Source organism: Strigops habroptila, chromosome 1, assembly GCF_004027225.2.
Source record: "Strigops habroptila isolate Jane chromosome 1, bStrHab1.2.pri, whole genome shotgun sequence".
Taxonomy (NCBI): domain Eukaryota; kingdom Metazoa; phylum Chordata; class Aves; order Psittaciformes; family Psittacidae; genus Strigops; species Strigops habroptila.
The window spans coordinates 73461636-73483165 of record NC_044277.2 but is presented as its reverse complement, the minus strand read 5'-3'; positions in this window follow the sequence as shown (position 1 = coordinate 73483165).

Here is a 21530-nt window from a genome sequence, read left to right as displayed (position 1 = left end):
CAGAAAGACTTTTGGCTCTAGCAACTTTTGATAGCAGATAAACAAAAAAACTAGTTCTAACTACAGAGAAACAAAAATTTGGGGGGGGGGGGGAAGTTTCAGCTCATCTGTAAGAACTGATTAATCAAATATACTTGCTCTGTTTTTGTCTTATAGAATAATTTCATAAGAATGAATATTTACTTTATTTACCAGATTGCTTTTTTTAAAATTTGAATATGAAATACGTCAGCAAAGATGCAGGCACCAGGAAGTTTGAATAGCAAAAACAAACCCCAACTGTGAAAACCTCTAATTCTAACTAAAGGGAAACAACAGTTATTTCAACACAGGGAAAAAAGTTTGATTCTGAAAATTCATCCTCTTTTTTTCCTGTGCTCAGAGTTTACCTTATCAGTTTATAAATGGAAAAGAAATGAATCCTTTTGCTTCCACAGCTGAGGTGGTTCTGCGGGGACCTCAGAGATGAAAAATGTTTTCTCTCGACTGAGCCTGACACTTTCATCCTTTCTCTCAAAGAATAGTGTGATATTGCTTGAGCTTTCAGAGCAAGGTGTCAGGCTAGTTCAGAGCAGGCACTGCATTTTCCCATTGGAATTTTCACTTTTACAACTGCTGTTGAGACTGTAGTTCAAATTATTTAATCTCTGTGCAGCTCTACAATAAGTCACCACAGAAAGGTGCAGTTAATTGGACTTAAACTGTTACATGGTTTCTTAAGATGCTGCAGCAGCCATTTATCTTGTCAGCATAGAGGCTCTCACCAAGGCTAGTCTGCTTGGGCATGGTTATGGATCTAAAACAAATTATGCCTGGTTTCTTGGTTTTTTCAGTGACACAGATTGTACATGGCAAACCGGGTTTCCTGTCATTTATGCTCCACAGTGCAAATCAGATTAAAACAATGTGAAGAAAAGCCATAGAATAACTCTGCAAATGCTTTCAAATTATCAAAAAACCCCCCCAAAAAAACCCCAACATTTTCATGGCATTTGTAAAAGGAGAGCCTCAAACCTTCCATCTAGAAATGATACCAGTTAACGTCATTGAAAGTAAATGCTGGTGTTTATAAACCTTGTAATAAAAGTGAAGAAATAAACATTACCATCTTAAAACAAATAGCCCAGAATTATTAGTCATTATCACCATGAGTATCTGATCAAAATTTATTGCTGGGAATTAACAAGGTAGGAAATTAAAATATCCAGAGCTGATCTCACCTGTCCCTATGCAGACAAAGCTTCCCTTGAAGAAATCCATTTCTGAAACGACTATAGCATTGGGTGCCCCCAGTTTGCCTCATTAAGGTTTGTAAGCCATTCCAATTATAAACGGTTCTGAGACAGAGATTGAGAGTCATTGAGATTAATGTGCAACAGTAAAAATAATATGAAAATTCAATAACTGTTATGTGTCCTTCTCACATTCAATAATTTCATCAAAGGAAAAAATTCACAACACACTGAAAGTTATTGCTAGTGCTCTTAAAAATGAAATCTGCTCAGAGAAAAAGTGGTTTCAATGATTCAAGGGTTTTGTAAATTCTCAGTTGCACATCAGATCATTTTTTCTGCAGCCATTTGGCTCCTCATCCATTGCTTTGTAAGTCTGTGCTTGGAGCATGTGAAAGGGTGGAGCAGTGCATCACTAGCTGACAGTACCACCAGTCATGGCAGCACCACACTGTTAAACTTAAGAGCAGTCTACCTTCCTTCCTTTCTTTCTCATTGAACAGCTTGTAAAAGCTTTTCTTTTGAGAGCCATAGAAGTTTCTGTGGACACTGGATCTCTTTCACAGTACTTCCACCAAAGCCACCAAAGGAAGTATTCAGAGCAAAAAGAAACCTCCCTCAAACGATATGGCCATCTTCACGGGTGGGAGAGGAGCTGAAACCTCCAGAAGGCCCATGTGGGGAATGGTTTGGTGGCGTGATCTAACCCAGTACTAACCTGGTCCATTCCAAAGGTCACAGTGGGTGGGCTGCGGAGGAAACACGAGCACTGGGCAAAACAAGGTGATAAAAGAGATGGGTATTGCTTTTTACAAGACAGCATCTTTTGGATCTTTGGAGATAGACTGATAGAAATATGCACTTTCAGCTTTACTGTCTTCAAGCCTTGCATTGGTCCTCAAACAAGGCTGGTTGCAGCTTCAAAAACAGGCTGCTTGAAGTTAATGTCAATACAATATTTAGGCACAGATGTAAGAAACTGGTTTCTGGAGTTGCTGAGTTCTTGGCAGGGCTGGCAGACTAATAAATCCAACCCTGTGTTTATTATGCCAAATAACGTATTTTTGATTTGGATACTTTGCTGGGGCTGTAGCAAGATGGTAAACAGACTAGCTGCTGTGAGGTGTATAAGTGCAATTAACCTCGTCAAAAGATATCAGGTGACGTACAGCATTTGTGCTTTACTGTTGGCAAGGTATGTGAGAAGAAGGCATTCAAGGTAAAGATTAAGATTTAAGCTGAAGAGATCACTGAGGAAAAATTTCCTGTCCGTTAGAAAGAGCCAAAGACAGACAGCAAGCTTTGGCTTTCATAATTACCTGATTTGGGGGGGTCGCCATGTTTACAAATGAACAGATTCAGCAGAACTTGCTAAGACCACTCCATTTACAAAGTCTTTTGGAAAGAGCAGATTTGAAGCCTCAGTTTTCCTAAGCTCTGGCCAAGATTTGATGTGAAATCCTGCTTGATCTGAGAAGTAACATCTGCTGAGGAGCTATGGGTGGAAGTTGCAATATGTTTCCTAGAAACCAAATGCTTGATCTGAATGATGAGAGTGGAGCCAGAGAATACAGAATATTAGCAATCATCTTGCTAAATGTTAGTGTTTTCATGGTTGCTGGTATTTTTCAGCTGGTGCTCAGTCAAATTAAATGTTGTTTAAAGTATCTGTAATACCAGCCCAATGGTATCACTGTGCAGTTAATACAACAAAGGAATGTAAGTGTAAAAATATGATACTGGACGAAGGCTAACAAAGGTTGAGAGTAGGAGAAAAAAAATGTTTCACAAATCATAAGTTTAATTTTCTTTTCCCGTATCTTGGTATCTTTTACCAAAAGAACAAAATACTAGAAGTTAATACATGTATAAAAATAGGGGAAAAAATATCATGATTTTAGATTAGAATTCTTGGATCATTGGGGGTTTTTTACTGGATTAGTGTGCATAAGACTTTATTTGTAAACCGTTATTTTATTTTTGAACTCTAGTGCAGCACAGGACTCCCCACATACATGTGTGAAAACATGTCACTTCAGTATCTAAAATCAAAAACCAAAGCTATCTTTATACTGAAATTGTTCCTCCTTAAAGGAATTTCTTTCCACATACAGAGAATAAACCATGCATTTGCTTCACATTTTCCTAAAATTATTCCTCTTCCTTTATTCTCAAAATAATGCAACCAAAAATAGTTTGGTTTGATACTGGTACGAATAAGCCCACCGACACTATTCCATGTGCAGAAGATGTGTAGCACATCTGCTTTTGCACTTACAAAGCTTAACATCAGTTGTCTTCTCTGCTACAGATTTCCTGCACAACTGTGGGAGCTTCAAGCCTTTCCATCCCTCTGGTTTTGCTCCTGAATGACAATAATGCTGTGTCTTTCTACTCCTGGGATGTTTGGGAGCTAAGGACATTAGAGTTTTGTAGAAGTTCAGATGGTGTTTGACTTCAAGCCATAGAAATACCACAGATACATGTTCATCTATCCTTACTATTGCCCTGCATCAGTAAACTATAAAGAAGTCAATGATGAATTCAACCTAATTCTGATTTTTCTGGCAAACCCTAGAGAAAGCTTTAATATGTGACCCAGTTTCTATTTCTGAAATATTATGTTTTTAATCCTCTTTCTATTTCAGTTTCATCTAACTCAAACTAGGGGTTGGACAGTGCTATCTAATGCAATCCAGTATTGGAGAAACATTGATACAAAAGCAGAAACAGAAATGATTTCACTAAGCAAAGAAAGTAAAGGGAAAATCTAGAAGTTTCGCTACCATAATTTGTTCATCTATACCACCTCATTTTATTATCCTCCCTCCTGTGAGAATTTAGAGTGCTTTAGAACATAATCCACATCGAGTGACATGTTCCAGCAAAGTACCTCAGCTCATGTTGTAAAGGTGAATATCATGCTCGTTTTATAGGTGCTGAAATTGAATTAGAGACTATTCAAATGCAGCCGAGCATTGTATAATGTAACGTCAAACATACAGATGTCTTATTTTGGCACTACTCAAATGCTTTGAATGACTCATGGTTTAAATGGCTTGCCCAAATATGTATAGCCAGGCAGATGGGGAATAGGGTATGGCTCCTCACTGAGACCGTTAGAGAAATCCATCTGAATACATATGGTGTATGTATTCAGATGAATACATACAGATCCAGATTCTCCATCAATGGCTATAAATGGTCATCCTGGAACTATTTGTCTTTTGAGAACATAATGAATGCTGGCCTGCAAATATTGTAAATGGCACTTTATGACGAACACAGTTATTATATTCAGTATATTGGATTTTTCTTCCAACTGTTTCTTCTACAGTCTTAAAATATATATATAAACCAGGACACTGAGAAACAAAGTGGTATCCAGCAAGGCCACATGGATACAAGACCACTTGGTTGCTTCAGTACAGGATTTCAGAGTTCACATTTGTTTCTTTGTACAGTATCAAAATAATAACACCCTATATTTGGAAATGTTATTCCTTGTATGTGCAATGAATCACGCTCAAAGGATGTCTTGGTTTTCCCCTCCCACGTCTTCCTCAGGTAGCTGGTCTTTCTGGTGTTAACTGGCACTTCACCAGAGTAAGCAATCATACTATTAACTGGAGGCTTGTATTGAAGACAAATATGCTTAAATATTCTGGAAAAGATTTGTGCATGTATTTAAGTGATTTAGAGAATTAGTGCCCTGATAAAGGTGTGTGTGGTTTGAAAACATTTTAAAAACTCATAGAATAACTATGGGACTATTATTATTTTCATACTGTGCACAATATCTCTTACGTTTCCTTGTCTCTAATAGGATCACTCTAATTTTCATCTTTGCAGAAAAGAGATGCTCTTCAAGGACATTATTTATTTAATGTTTTCATGAAATCATCTAAATTGCTATTCTTCCAGGTTAAAATAAATAGATGCTCATCTCACCCAATGGTTCCCTTGTTTCTTGGTTTTGTAACACAGTTTTCACAAATCACAAACATCATAGGGCTTATCCCAGGAGATGCTCAAGTGAAAGCAGATTATCTGTAAAACACACCTCTTTAGAAACTCTTTCTCCCATGGGATCATTATTTAAACAATTTTAAATATCTCGTTTTATCAGAATCCTTCCACTATCAGAATTCTTTCACCTAAGAAAATATATTTCCATTAATTTGCTAAAGAAGTTAGAGGGATGAGTCAGTAGATAACACCGACTACACTTCTGTGCTAAATCCTATGCAGTTTAGTTTCAGTTCTGTTACTATCCATTCTCCTCTGTATGGATGTAGTGTATTAAAATGAAGAGCTATCACTGTTCAAACCATATTATGCCATAAAGGGAATGTATGGAGGGTCTTTCTGTCCTCCCTGTTCAGAGTTATTTAAGAAGTAATAGAAAATGGAAAGTGCACTATCTCCCTCATGCACTGTTCTTCTTGCCTATATTTTCCTTACAACTCCAAATAAAGCCTTTTACTGATTCAGTAAAGGAAATAGATGCTTGTATGTGGTGGTATTTTCTTTGGAAACATCCTATGAGTCTAGTGTGATTTCCTTTTGACCGCTTCTTGCATATCCAGCAAAAAGAAAGTCTTTAACTTGATCTATAAGAAGGCAGCAGCGAGGGATGATGTTCCCATGGTCAAACTGCTTCAGCAGCAGCTATTCATATTCAGAAGACACTGAGGTAAATATTGTTATCTCTGCTTTTCAGTTGGTGAAACTGAAATAAAGAGGTCAAGGTCAACGTCTTCCAATTTAAAATCTGTGGCTGGATTTCAACAGCTAAATTAATGACACGAATTGCAAACTTCTGAAACCTAAAAAATCAAAAGGGCTGCACATTTTCAGGAATCCTGGGAATTTGAACACTCATTTATACACCAGAAGTGTTGTAACCAAGTTAAACATTCTTGCTTTATGACTGGGGCAATGCTAGGTCACGGTCAAAGATATCTGAATCTCTTTAGGTTTTGGAGGTTTATGTTACCTTCAGCAGTAGATATCTGCATTTACATTACCCCCCTCTATCTATTTGCACTTGTGTAGTACCAAGATATTAGGAGGAAATTTTCCTTAAATATCTTGGTTGCTCTTAAAATTGTATTTGCATTTTTTCAGTTGCCTTCACTACAGCCTGTCTCTCACTAATGAAAGAACTTATACACGAAGTGAAGGAAAATGTATCATCTACTCTGTGGGTGATTGTGGAAAAGATGAAAATATGCACTTTCATGATGAAGAGAGAAGAGGGAAGAAAGAGCATCTTGCTTTCCCAGAGGACAGTAGTAGGGAAGGGACAGGACCAGACAACACAGTTCTCTAGAAGAGGGTTTGCACTTGATTCTTTTCCACATCCACACAGTCCTGTTTGAAAGGGAGTCCAGAGTATGGTGGTGAGCAGTGATGCAGACCAAGAGCCACATGACTGGTGTGTTCTCTTCACTTACAGATAATTCGCTGATGAAGTGCTGACCAGATGGCACCCCAAATGCATCACATGAATGCATGGAATTTGAAGGACTCTTAAAAGTTGGAGGGTTTAACTGTGGAAATTGAATGTTTTGGACTGATCATCCCTTTTAGTCCTCTCCCTCACATTAAGGCATATGGCCAAAGCAGAGGTTCTTCCATTTTCAGCAGACATGACACAGAAACGAGTTATGCTGCCTAACTTAATAATCAGTGGCAGAAGACGACAGGTGCTTCGTTTACCTTATCCCTACATTCACACGATATGACTCCCCCTTGCGCTATATATTTCCCTTTCCCTGGGAGAGGTGTGAGAGTCAAGTGAGGTATCTCCTTTCTCCTTACTGCCTGGATGTGGCATGTCCTGCCTGGAGGCACTGAGCATCCTGATCATGTTCTGCCCCATATGTGGCCAGTTGATAAGGGGAAACACAAGCTGGAGGCTGCTGCAGAGACAGAAGATAACTCTCCCGTTGGAAGCCTGGAAACAGTATTTTGGCAGTCCAGGAAAGGTATGTGCTCTGCCTTAATAGTGAACACAATTTGTTGCACCACTTGTAAAAGTTTCATTACACCAGTTAGCATATTAGCATTACAAGCAATGTAATGAAGCCTAATTGGTCCAAGAGCTCAGTGTGAACTGACTCTTCTGAAAATAATGCCATTTCAGAATGCAAACAGGAAAAATGAACCTTGATGTTTCCTATAAATTTCCAGGAGGGATTTTATTTACAGAATAGTAAGAGAGAATTGACAACTTGCTAGCAAGCTGATTGAATTTTTTTTGTTGACTGGTTTATAAAAATGGCATCTTATTTATCACCAGCAATGAGATTTACCACCAGGGACTCGTATATTGAGCTGTGTTTGATCGCAAACTCTGCTGAAAACACTGTTTTGGGAATAATAGGGTAAAACGTATTTAAAAAAGAAAGATTGTTGATAATTTTTGTTGTATATCTTCAAATAAGGTTATTGAGAGGTTTCTAGCTAAAACAAAGCTGTCAGCACTGCTGTAAGATTTTGCACTGTGCTATGCTCTATGGCATGCTCTAAAGTTAAATCACAAGAGAGAAGTTTTTGCCAGTCAAAAATAGCAATGTGGCCTTCGATTTAAAACCTCTTCTGCTGCACCTCTCGTTTGTTCTTAGCTGAATTAAATATACCTTTTCCAATAATGGAAAAAAAATAGAGACATCTAATATTTAGTTTTACAGATTTGTCGTTTGCTTACCCGTATTAAAACTAACTCTGGATCTGTGCTACTATTAACTTTTCCTTGTGTTAGAACCAAAATGCATTCCCTGTGTTTCTGTAAAAAAAAATGGGTATTTTAGAATGATAGTTGTGGAAGATAATGAAATGCCCTTTAAATAGCTAAGAAATATTGTATTTGAAATGAGGACTTGCTACAGCAATCTTGGTGATATTCAATAGTTTCTATGTGTGTGAAGCACCACTGTCTTTCTGTGGAGACAATCCTTTGCTGATGTCATTGGGACAACTTCTGCAGCAAGACACAATGGTGTAAAATGGGCAGAGTCCCTAATCACGGGTATATGTTGGATCATATGCATGTTTTCAGCAGGTGTCCCTGGGTTTATACCACACAAGGCATTCCTAAATATTTGAATGGTGCGGTCAGAAGGCTCCTGGCACTCAAAAAGAGAGCAGAGTGAGTGAGCTTTCCAGGTGATTTCACAGACAGGAGCAAGGCCAGCACAGTTCCTATGTGCCTGGGTGAGGAGGACTGCAAGGAGGCAAACACATTGTGCACCAGGGTGGAGAACCATGTCACTGGCTAGACCATGAGCAAGTTATGTCCTCCTCTCCCAGAGTGACGGCTATAGGTGTTCAGGGTTCCTTCTAGTGGCATCCTCCATGCTCTTCACCCCAGTTGTATTTACCACCCCTAGTAAATCCCTTAGCAGCTAAGACAAATGCATTAATAACACTTTAAACCACTTCAGAATTGCAAGAAACACAGAGCTGAGGGCTGTGAGAGCCAAGTGCAATTCACACATCATTTCCCCATTTAGGCGTTTTGGAGTGAGTCATTTTGGGCTGCGCGTGCCAAGTGTGCCGGCACCAGTGCTGTGCAAATCAGCACAGATGGTGCAAGCCCCCGTCAATGAATCACCTGCCTTTATGCAGCAGGTGGGTTTGCTTCTTCCAGGGATGGAGGAAGAGCGGGTGGGATGGGCTGAGTAAGGAGACCTCCCCAGCCCAGCACCACAGCTCAAAACCACACCAGGCAGGCGCTACTCAGCAGCGTATGTTCTGGCTGGTCAGCAGAGGGTTGAGAGAAAATGAGTTTTAATCATTCATTAAGTCAATAGGCATGAGCTTGCTAATTTACAACACTTGAGCTAATTAGAAATGTGGAGCAGGGGCACATTTCTCTGGTGGTGCTCCTCTGGTCTGGTTGGGAAGTGAGGCATGGTCCCAGCAAAGGTTCCTCATTGTTCTGGAGAGCACGAGGAAGACTGCCTTCTGCATGCCAATACCAATAATGTGCCCAGGCTGGAGACTCTGAAACAGGGATTAATTACGTCCCAGGTCCACAAGGCCAGAGAGGCTGCTATGGAAACTGGAGGGTTACAGCTGAGGTTTTAGCAAAGGCTGGTACTAAAAGAAGAGTTAATGGCCTTTGAAAAGCTTTGAGATCCACTAGGAGTAACTTCTGAGAATAAGATACATACTAATGGGAAAACTCCCTGTGAATAATAGGACTAGGCTATCGTCCTGTGTAACTGTCTTGGTTTCCAATGGAGTGTCATGATACTTCCATTTTTTGCTGAAAGTCAGAGATTCTGAAATCACCTGCTTATATGGAAATCACATTTCTAAGCTAGAGAGGTAAATAAAAGGAATAAGAAGGCTGCTATATTAAATACCCGATGATTTTGAAGATAATATGGTGCTTTATGTTACTAAGTACAGGATCTTTGAAAGCTTGAGTGTGGCAGTCCTTGAAATCTGTGAATCCACTGTGATACATTTCCTAAAGAACAACGCACAAATTGAGAGTAACCCCCAAATTCATGGCCTATCTGAGCTAATTCTGCTGCAATCTGGGATACAGATCCCACTTTCCCAATGCTTGCTGATGGCTACAATACGATAGTATGTCAATGACTTCGCAAGTTAGTTATTAATTAGTAAAAATTCTACATAATTTGAAATTTAGCAGTTAGGAATCAGTGGTTAGGAAGTTCTGGTGAGGAACGTATATTTACCGGTTAGTAGTAAAACAGGCACTCCCACACTGTACTGCCCCATTATTCTGTTACATAGGCAGAATAATCTTTCAGAAATAATATGTAATATATAAAGTATATATATAAAGTAATTATAGAAATAATATAGATGAAGTCCAGCATCTATAACCCACCAAGTTCTCAGCTACTTTTGTACATCTACCCTGAATTTCAGTTTCTGTATTGCCAGCTTTTCATGTGTGGCCCAAGGACATAATCGACTATTTCATGTGACCAGCCTTTTGTTAGTGGGGAACAGGTTTCATTAGCTGGACTTTAAGAGGAAAGTTTCTGGAGTTCATGATCATGAGCCTTCTGTAACAGAGATTCAGCCTCTTGGGTCCTGATGGAATTAAGACAGCTTAACACTTTCCCATTATAAGGAACCTTGTTCTGTTACTTAAAATTTCACCAGGTTTTAAATGCTCAGGCAAAATTCCGTAGGCTTTAGGAAGGTGGCTTTTATGACTTTGGTGGTTTTTTTACCTTAATTTGGTTTTCTACTTTCAAGAAGGGAAGAAAAGAAAGGACAGATTCTGTGTGCTGTTCTTGCATGTTTAAAATACTCAGGTGTCCTCTTTGAAAATTGCCTTTCTGTAAATTCTAGAATCACAGAATCATAGATTGGTTTGGGTTGGAAGGGATCTTAAAGACCATCTAGTTCCAACCCCCTGCCATGGGCAGGAACACCTCTCACTAGATCATGTTGCTCAAATAAAGATTATTCTCAAGTAAATATGATGATGAATTCTTTTTCCCAGCAGTGTCGCCTTTCAGCTCTTTGAACCCAGACTAGCGATCACCAGCTGTGTGTTCCTGGTTTTCAGAGGGTCTTGATTCCTTCTGTTCAAAGTCCTTCATCAGCTTTTTTCAAACACACTGATCATTCACTACTGCAACTAAAACATACCTATGCTGTAGAGAGAGAGCATCCTGCAAAATTCTTACGGGAATGATGAAGGTAACCAGGCATATGTGTTAGGCATCTCAATACATTTGTTTGCCTTGTATGCACTGACGAAATCGAGGTCTTAAGCACCTTCAGCAGTGTGCTCTAAGTTAGTGGACACTCATGATCCCAGCCTCTTCATGCTTCATCTCCTTTGAAAAAGCTTTTCTAGTGTGTGACAAAATTTGTTTCACAGTTAGTCATTCTTTTTAAAAAGCCAGACTTCTCTTCTATTATTCCTTTTTTATTCCTTTTTTACCAGGAAATAGGAAAGTTAAGGAGAGAGGGGAACTAATTTCTGAGCAACCTTAAAAAAATTGAGTTTCTGCCAGACTGCCTTCACTTCCAACAAGCTCCTGTTTTTACCAGCCCCATTTCCCTTTCAAATGTGTAGCTCAAACCAGTCTTAATTGTGATTCCTCATGTGTCTGGCATTGCAGTGCAGTCCCTAATTAGGTAGTGCTATTGTTTTTCCTACCTGTGCTGTGAGTGGCGCAGGTGGGGCACTGTCAGAGCTGAGCTACTGTGGGACAGGCTAAGTAGGCTCTTAACCTCCATGCAAAGCAGCTTCTTTGAGAGGAGGCAATGTGCGCACCATGCCTGCCAGTCCGTTACACAAGAATCTGTGAGACATCTGTGGATTACTGGCGTGAGGATGCTCGGTTTATGTAACGGTACCCAGCTTCCAGGCAGCATTTCTCATCACTAGGTATTAAAGTGCTCTACGCAGAACAGAGGTCAGTGTTATCATCCTCCATCCTGTGTCTGGCTTTGAGGAAAGAGCATTTTCTCATGGTTAAAGCAGTGGTAAGAGGCAAGACATCTTGTGCAAAGATTTAAAACACTTGAGCAATGTGCCTGAGCAAATGATGCTTAACTATTTAGTACTTAAGACGAGGCTTAACTATTTAGTACTTAAGACCTGTGTCTGAATCTGAAACATGCCTGAATTACCTTCGTGTAACCTTTCAGTCATAAAATTAAATGCTACTAATTACCTCTCTGTCTCTGATGTCTTATATTTTGGGCTGCAGAAGTAGCAGTCCCTGCAACTTGGTTTGCTTAACACTTTTCATACAAAGACCTTGTCTTTAGATGCATGTGGTTTGTGTGTGTGTGCACAACTGTGCAGGTTGAGATTTTCAAAGCTGTCTCAAGCTGATCTTTAAAAACCTTTTAGAAAAAGTGTTTCTACAAAAACAAGTCAGCACAAATCGAAGGTCAAGGGAAATAGTCTTAGGCATAACATGGTGGCATTTCAGCCTCACACTGTCACTGGATGCAGACTTTAAAGTTGCCACAGTTATTTCAGTGACCACAAACCTCATATGCCCCATTCCCACATCCCTCTGCTTTAGTTCTGTCCCTTTAAAATGAAACAAAGCACTTTCTTTCTCCAATCTTTCCTGTGTTTTTCCTTTTGGGCCTGAAAGCTCTTGAGACCAGAGTCACTGTCTTAAACATACTGTCTGGAAGAGTGTTATCCCATAAACTTGTTGTAGCTTCACTACATGAAATTTATACTAATGTAATACTGTTATAGGCTCTTTGATCTTCATTTCACAACATAATGAAAGAAAAATACATTTAGGAAGAGAAGTATATCTTGTAGGAATGATCGTTTGTTTGACCTTAATCTGTCATTGGCAAAGCTTTCAGGCTGCACTGTATTAGCAGATGGATAACAGGCTCCAGCTGAAATTACTTGCACAGTTAAGTAGTTTATTTTCTCATTTTCCTACAGTGAGAGTCTCCAAGAACAAAGCTGGCATATAAGCCCTCACGTATGTTCCTGAATAAATGCACTGGGCTCATCGTTCAGGCTGTTTGAGTGAGAAGCTGAGGTGTATCTCTCTTCTCCAGTGCTTTGTGTAAGGAACAAAAGCTGGACCCAGGTTGCTGTTGTTTTCTATTGGGAGAGAAAGTCTGGCACAAAAGTGCAGCACCTCATCTGGGACCCATTCCAAGGATATGGGGAGGGAGGTTTTTCACAGATTTCACCATATTTTGGATCATCTTCAGGGTTTTTTTTCTTAGAATATCTTGCAGACCTCCTCTATATTGAGCTTTGCAGTGATGTCTTTGTGCCATGTAAAGAAAAAGTAATTCAAATTTACCATAGCAGCTAACAAAACTAGAGAATCACCAGATTAGGAGAAAACATGATTCAGGCGGTAAAACCAGAGAAAACAACAGAATGAACACTCATTTTGTATGCACACAATCTTATTGCCCTTAACTTTTGTTAACAGGTTAAGGAGAGCTCTTATGAAGATATCTATAAAACTGTAAGCAACAAAAAAAGAACCCCAATAATTATCAATGCTGATGATTACACAGCTTCTGATGACTTTGACATCTCTGGAAAGGAACTCCTCGCACCATGACTGGATCAGATTTGCATAGTTTTTGTCAAGATGACTGCTCCTCTAAATTATTCAAATATAATTAGAGCAGAATAAAGTGATGTGTAATTCCTGTCTGTGTACCCAAAACAGTCTCTTATTTGAATATAAAGATGTAGAGGGGTATTGATCATAAGTTAAAACAAGGTGAGCAAATTGCGCACCAAGAAGCACATCCAAGACTTTTGTCAGGGAATAATGCATTTACTCAGGAATGACATAAAGAAATTTGCATCTGATTAATAATAAGATAGATGCTCAGTAATGTAGTTGCAGAAATGTTATGTTTTTGATATCGTAGAAAATCGTCATTTGAAGCTAGCTTCTCTCCTTGGCGTATAAACTTGACATAACTGTTACCAATGACTTGATAGAGTACTTTTAATGAAATGATAGAGTACTTTTAATGAAACATAACTGAAAGAAATTGAAAGGTAGGATAGGTTTGGAAAACTCCCATCTCAATTAATTCTGCTTATAATTAGTTATTAATTCTGCTTATATTAACCACAGACAAAAGAAAATCATTTAATTATGTTTTATTCCTATCAAAAGCATGGGCAAATGACATTCGAAGAAAATTGAAAAAGAAGAACTGTTCCTCTGTTTAGAGTTTGTTTAGAAGCCGAAAATAGGAAAGAGATTTTTCTGAAAATAAGGAAATCTGTAGCAGCTAGTGAAATAGTCACAGTTTTTGCAAGGATGTTCAGTCATTCCAGATTTTGTGACATGAAGAAAAATTATTCAGGAATAGACAAGATGAAGCCAACACTGTTGAGACAAATATGGGCTGCTGGTGCTAGTCTTACAAATTATTTTAATTTGTGTATGAGTTGCTATTTTATGTGCCTTGGTAATATTTAGATACCATGAAGTTGTTTGGAGAAACAGTGCCCTTCGGAAAGACTCCTGGAAATGGAGTTTGCTTACTCTGCTGCTACTCCATTGCACGCAGTTCTTGGTGCACTGGACCTTAGTGATGGCTTGAGATTCCTAGAAGAAGAAATTGGCCTTAAAGCTGTTTGACCATCCCCATTTTAGGTCTGGTTTATAGATGAGAACAAAACAACTTGCCTTTGGATTGCATCCAAGCAGCCAACTGTTCTCTACTGGAAAGACAATCTTCCAGTATCAGCTAGTATGGTAAGTGGAGGCCTGCATCAGAAGAGGAGGCAGCTCTAGTGCCTGATGGAGCAAAACATTCTGGTGCAGTGAGTTTCAGTTCAGTGAAGTGTTTTGAAGTTTTGGGTTTGGGTGTATGATCCAGCTGTTCCAGTATGGGGCTAAGCCATGCACCGTGTTTCGTTTGGTTTGGGGTTTTTCAAAAGTGCAAAGTCAGAAGGGGTTTTAGAAGTGTTCCAGCGAGTTCCTGGCGTGGTGTGCTACTGTGGTAGCAGTATGGTCAGACATCCAGTGGTCTATTTAAAGGCAAGTAAAGAAATCTCGGAAGAACTGGACGATCTGGAGGTAAAGCAGAAAGCAGTAAGCCATGACAGGAAACCACAAAGAAATACAACGAATATCAACTAAAAAAAAGTGCTGGATCAGGAGCCATAGGTATTTCAAAAACAGACAGAAAGCTTTGACCAGTTTGGCACCCTTAACAGAATTGATAGCCCTGGTGTGGCAAAGCCTTGCAAACATAGGAGCCTGCACTCATCCTGTGGCTTGCCCACACCTCTGCCACACAGAACTGGGAGGTGCAGAAGTGAATTACCCTCGCACTGAAGCAGCACAGTGCTGTGATTGAGCTAGTTAAACCTGCTAAACTGGGACTGGGTGTTGGGGCTTTCTCAGGAATTTAAAGATTTAGGAATCCACTTTGAGTTTCAATTTTCTCTGATTGCAAATATGCATGGTTTTTAGTGAGGGTTGGGCATCTGCAGCATTTCTGCTACTGCTAAACAGCACACACAAATCAGCCCCAACAATAGATGTGAAGAATCTTCCCAGATTGCTTTGTGCCTAAATATGAATTTTAAGATCAACAGAGCAGAAGCAGACAAGATACTTTTTATTGAACTTTAGGGAAGCAAACAGCACAAGCTGTGTCAGCATTAAAAGATTTTACGCTGTGATAGGAGCATGTTGGTGATCTAAATGGCAGTAGGCTCCCTACATTCGTGTTGCATGAAGCTTACATGAGTTACATGTTACATGAGGACTGTTACATGAGGTGACATGAAGTCAGATACAACATAGGCCCACAGCATACCTGTAGCCTTCTGACACAGCAGCTGGGAGGGAGATGGGATGCTCTGCTTCATTCACAAGGGCATGAGGTACCTATACCTACATCTGAGACAGCTGTGTGGGCTCCAGGTACAGTCAGTGGAGTCTGGCAAGGATGGTCAGTGGAGAGAGACTAGGTGTGACTCTGCTCTCCACCGGCAGCATTAGGTGGATCCTACACCTGGCCAAGATAGAAGTACTGCCCTGTGGCCACTCAAAATTAAGGAATAAAAATCCTACCTAGGTTTTCAGCCATTAGCCTGAGTATGGCAGCTCTGCTGGTGCTGCAGACCTCAGTGGCACGAAAGACGCATGATTACATATTTCTTGTACAAATTATTTGGAAACTACTGTTGGTCTGAACTATTCAGGATTCTAAGGGCAGGGCAAAAAGGTGCTAAAAAAATATGCATGTGAACTGCGAGTGAACAAAGAAGATCAGTATAACTAGATATTCCCTGTAGAGGCACATGGAATTTAAATTTTTTTAAAAGCTCATTTTTTTAATCTTCTCACAATGTTGTAGTGTGAAGTCTGTTGTCCCAGAGTAAATAGTAATATTCTTGGTTCAGTGGCTGAAGTAAGAAATCAGGAGGGTTTTTTGTTTACTGTAGGCTTAAGCATGGGAGTGACAAAAGTACTTGCAAAACCTATATGAAACTGCATTTTTGGTGGACTTAAAATTTACAGGCAACATTTTCTCAGTTCTGATGAGTCCCTGGACTTTGCATATATCAGCAAGCACTGGCATTTTCTTAATGTCACTAACGACATTTCAGCCAAAAGGCTCTCAGCTGACTTTGTTCATTACAGAACAGCACATGGCGTGTCCTGAGGGGAATCACTGTGTTTGTTTACATTACTCTTTAAGCTGCCATCCCCAGCAAGTGTAATTAGTTGTCCAGTGAAACAAGGTCTTTCATTACCATCTTTCCTAATGCTTAATCTAGGAATAATTCTCTGGGATATTTGTTCTATATGGAGTAAACAAAATATTTCCTTCTCAGTGTGGTGGATAAAATTACTGCTGTCAAATGCTGAATGATGAAAGACGCAGTTTACCCAAAGGCACTGTTTTTGGGGGGGATAAATGAGAGAAACTGGACATAGATTTGATGCAATATTGTTGAGGTTATTATATGGCAAATTTAGTGAAGAACATATTATTCCAGGCTCTTACAGAATTATATCAGCCAAGGGACCAGCTAAGAAAGTAAAAACATCTTTCCAGGAGAACGAAGACCACACTGAGTATTTGATAATAACTGTGCTGTTATTCAAGTGATGGTAATGGATTAAGCCAAGGTTAATATAACCTAGCTGAACCCATAGCTACTGATGAGGAGGGAGGTCTGGTAACACCACTAGCCACCGTACTGCGCTCTGGGGAACAAGAGGAGTGTGCTTACTGTAACAGCCGTATGTCTTTATCACAGCATTCAGACAGATTGAGTGCTTTAGGTGCCAGTATTCAGTGCTTTTGGGAAAGGAAGAGAGTAAAAAGTGCTCCCACAGAGCGAGCGAGGTTTTAACAAAATGTCTAACCGCTTATGAATCAGCCTTGCTTAGGACTTGTGGGTGCAGGACATTACAAGTGTTGTGAACCTGCACCCAGTATACCTGGCCTCCTACCATCAGGGCAGTTCAGCTATGACTCTGATTGTGAGCAGTGTTTTAGGCCAGTGCTGTGCTTTTAAATATCCCACCTTAATTACTTTTTTCCAGTGAATGTATATTGCCCTCTTTCTTCTGAAAAGGTCAGTCTCTGCCTAACTGGAGGGGTATGCTGATGCTGTCACACAATGTGTGATGTTTTTTGGCACATCGTACTTCTAAGGTCTTTACATCTTGTTTGTTTCTTCACTGCGCAGGCTGTGTTAGGGCAAGGCTGTCTAAGTACTGATATACCACTGGTCTCAGCATAGCATCATTAGGGGGCTCAGAATAATAAAGTACACTAAGGGCCAAGGGATGTGAAAAAGTAAGTATCTGACATCTGAGAAAGGCTTCAGTACACAGGATCTGTGCTTTCTATGCTCCATAGAGGTTAATTATTTCTTGGGCAAAATATGGTCTCTGAATGGCATGTTGCCCAGGAGGTTAAAATGCTCCCCTGTTTAATTGGGTTACTGATTCCCTTCACCATTAAGAAAAATAGCATCAGTTTTAGTTGGAGAATAAGGCAGTAAAAGAGGTGACCAAAAAGCTCATTAGTCCAGAGACCATGACCCGTGACTCAGCTTCCATAGGCAGAGAAGGTAGAAGAGACATTAAAAGCTATGCAGGTGGGTCAGGGGAGGTAGGAAGGCAATCCTGACATTTCTTTCTAAATTGAGGTGGTGAGACAAGTCTTCATGTAGGAGCTGTTTGATTTATAAAAGATCCACCCTTTCTAATATTTTCAGGCAAATGAGTAACAGGGGTGGGGGGTTTATTTGATCAAAAGAAAGTTATCGAAGAAGTTAGCAAAACATTACTTTTACCAGGCTAACACCAATGCAAGGAAAGGGAGCAAGTTTGTATTTAGATTCTGATGCAGACAGGTTGGACCAGTGGAGAGGTAAGCACAGTGCTCATTGCTCCTCCTTTAAAATGCTCTTCCCTTCTTGTCTAAACCTAGTTGCCGAATTTTCTTTTTAACTACACTGTCAAACAACTCTTTGGCAGTTTGACTAGTTGGAGGAAAGGCAAGTCATCCCCTCACTTGAACTGCTCATCTGTCACAGCAGAATCTTACAGAGTAAGGAGGTGAAGCCTGGCGTATAGCACTTGGCAGGAACAAAGGACAATTTGCCTTGAATTGTGCCCCACATAAAAGTAACACAGTCTCTGAACTGCTGGTGTAACGTGGTCCTTTTCCCCAGTTAGGTAATTCGGTTAAAAAAAAAAAAAAAACCCTAAAAAATTCTAGAGCATGCACAGTTCAAACATGCTTCAAAAGTATTAATTAACTGTAGTCCAGGTATGTGCAGATGGAGAGAAATTGTTCCAGCCAAAAAAGAGATTAAAAAAGTGAATTATGGCCCCACTCACCCTTTCTTCTCCTGAATCCTCTAGCATTTGTGCTGCTTTGCTACAGGGTGTCACACCTTGAGCAGTGGAGGAGGACCTCAGCCTCAGCATACTCCTGTCCTTCATGCCCTCTCAGGATCTCCTCTGTCTTGGCTGTAAAGAGTGTTCTGAGGAAGGGCTGGAGATGGTACTAGTCTGACACCAGGGAACTTACAGAGGACCTCAGGTGAGCAGTAATCCATCACCCTTAATTCCTTTCTTATTTTCTTAACTGCAACTTAATTTCTGTTTTAATGAAGAAGCAAAACAAATGTTTTTTGTCAAAGCATCTTTATAACGCTACACAGAGGAAAAAAGCCATATACCGTAGACACAGCTATGGTCCTTCTTTTCTTGTTAGAATACCTGGAATGCAAACAGAAATGGCTTCTAAAATACAAGACCATGTTATCGGATAAGTCTTTCCCAAGCAATTACTTTCTTTCACAGTAATGCTTTCATGAAAGCTAATCTGATGGAATTCTTTTGGTGAGGAGCCTATTTTTAATTAAATACCCTAAGGATAGCTCTAAAAGTGAAAACATTTAGCTCACTTGGTTTTAATGGATGTCAGTAAACTCAGAATGATTCATGTGGTCAAAGAAGCTGAATTTGTGAATAAATCCTCTCATCCCAGCCTGAACCCATGGCTGGGCAGAGGGGTGATAAAGAGAGTTAAGGAGACTTTCTCGGCTGCACAGACCTCTGGAAGGTCAGGAAGTACCCAAACCTGCTTGCCCTGCCCCTATGCTCCCCTATAGGCATCTGCTATAGGACACTTTCAGATGGACCACTGGTCTGATGCAGTGCAGCTATTCTTATGCTGCTATGTTTAAACTCCCTAGAGTTTCACCTCTTTCATATTCAGCAGTCTTCTGGGTCGCAAACATAATGAGTGTTCAAGCAAGCTCTCCAGAACTGTTTATCCACAGCTCTGATGATGGGCAGTTAAACATAAGGGGGAGACCAAGCAGTGATTGAGGCTGCCTACACCTCAATACAAAGGAGGCCTGAAATTTATATGTATATATATTAGACATGTATACAAATACATTTACGTATATATACATAATACATGTGAAGGCATTCACACAGATTAAATGCATACTTGAGTTAATACAGAGAGCACACAAAGGTCTCTAGGAACAAGTGTTGGAGATATTAGTAAGATATTCTTGGCTGTGTGCAACAGGCGCAGCTGTTTGGGCAGCAGCCGCTACATTCTGCTTTGGGAGCTTCTGGGTCTTTTGGGGACAAGGTCCAGGATCATTTGGCACGTCTGGGAACCCTCTGAGAAACTGGAGGGTGCCTGTTGCTGCCAGGTGAGGATGAGGAAAGGGGAGCCAACAGAGGCCTGAGGAAGCTCTAGCAGCTTCTAATGAGCATGATGAGCTGCCCTTGACCCAGGGTGCCTGGAGCCTTTGTTGCAGCTGTCCCTGCTTAAGGAGGATGAAGCACTATTTAACTGATGCTCAGGAGAGGGCTGTGTGAGAGCTATGGTGGGGAGCACAGCTTTCAGAGGTGGCAATTTATGCAGTAGAGTATTGGGAAGGGGACCTCAGTTGTATCTGTGCTGCTGTTGCAGCCTTGGTTATGGTGGTGGCATGCCACAGGGCAGTCTGCCCAGCAGCTGTTGGAGCAGCTGTCCCTGCTAGGGCAGAGGCTGTGATGCACACTGGATCTGGATGGCAGATGCAGCCCTCCAAGCCCTGGGCTGCAGAGAGGACCTGGGGCTTCTCTCCAATACCTGCTGTCCTGCAGGATGTGTGCCATTGTGGAGGAACTGTGCTGCCAAGTGGAGGAGTTACAGGAGGAAGTGAGCAGGCTGTGCAGCATCAGAGAAGATGGAAAGGGAGACGGATGGGGTCTTTCTTAGACATAGAAGCTTGAAGAACTCTAGACTGCAGCTGCAGCGGAGAAGCAGGCAGTGTGCACCCCTAATATTAGGGTAAGCATAACTGCTGGAGAATGGCAAGGATGGAAGCTGGTCACTTCTGGCACCAAGAGATGGCCTCCTGCCCCACCTAAACACTTGCAACTGAAAAGTATGTTCACCACCTTCCAAGCTGAGGAGAAGCCAGATATGCTTTCAAGCTAAGGATCTGGTCCACCTGACCCTAAACCATGTAAGGTCACCCAGGAAAAATGGTGAGTCCATGTAAATGGGTGACCCCCTGCTGCATGGCATAGAGGCATCCATCTGTTTAATTGACCTGTCATCTAGAAAGGTGTGCTGCCTGCCAGGGGCCAGGACTGGGGATGCTGGGGGGGTGCTCCTGCAGGTCCTTTGACCCTCTAACTACTATCCCCTGCTGTTACTTTGTGTGGACACAAATGATATTTCCAGGGAAACCTGGATGGTATCAACAGTGACTACAAAGCTCTGCAGGCTGTAGTTACAGGCAAGGGAGCGCAAGTAGTGTTTAATATCCTTCTCAAGTGGGGAAAAGGGTATGAGGAACAGGAGGGCACTGATAGTAGAGGTCAATAATTTGCCACAGAGCTGGTGCTAGTAACAACATTTTGGGTTCTATAACTGTGGGGCCAACTTGACAATAAACTTCTATGATGAAAAGACTGGCCTGGCAGATGAGGATTGAGGGGTGGACTAGACTTCAGTAAGGCTTTCAATGCTGTCTGCTGAAAGGTTGTCATGGAGAAGCTGATGAAGTATGGGCTGGATGACCAGACAGTGAGGTGGATTGAAAAACTGGCTGAATGGCCAGGTAGAGGGTCATGCTGCCATCCAGAGGGACCTTGACAGGCTGGAGAAATGGGATGATGGGAACTCTGAAGTTCAATAGGGCGAGTCCTGCACCCTGTTGGGGAGGAATAAGTCCGTGCATTAGTACAGGCTGAGGGAGGCCACCCAACTGGAAAACAGCTTTGCAGAAAAGATCCTGGGAAACACCAAGTTGAT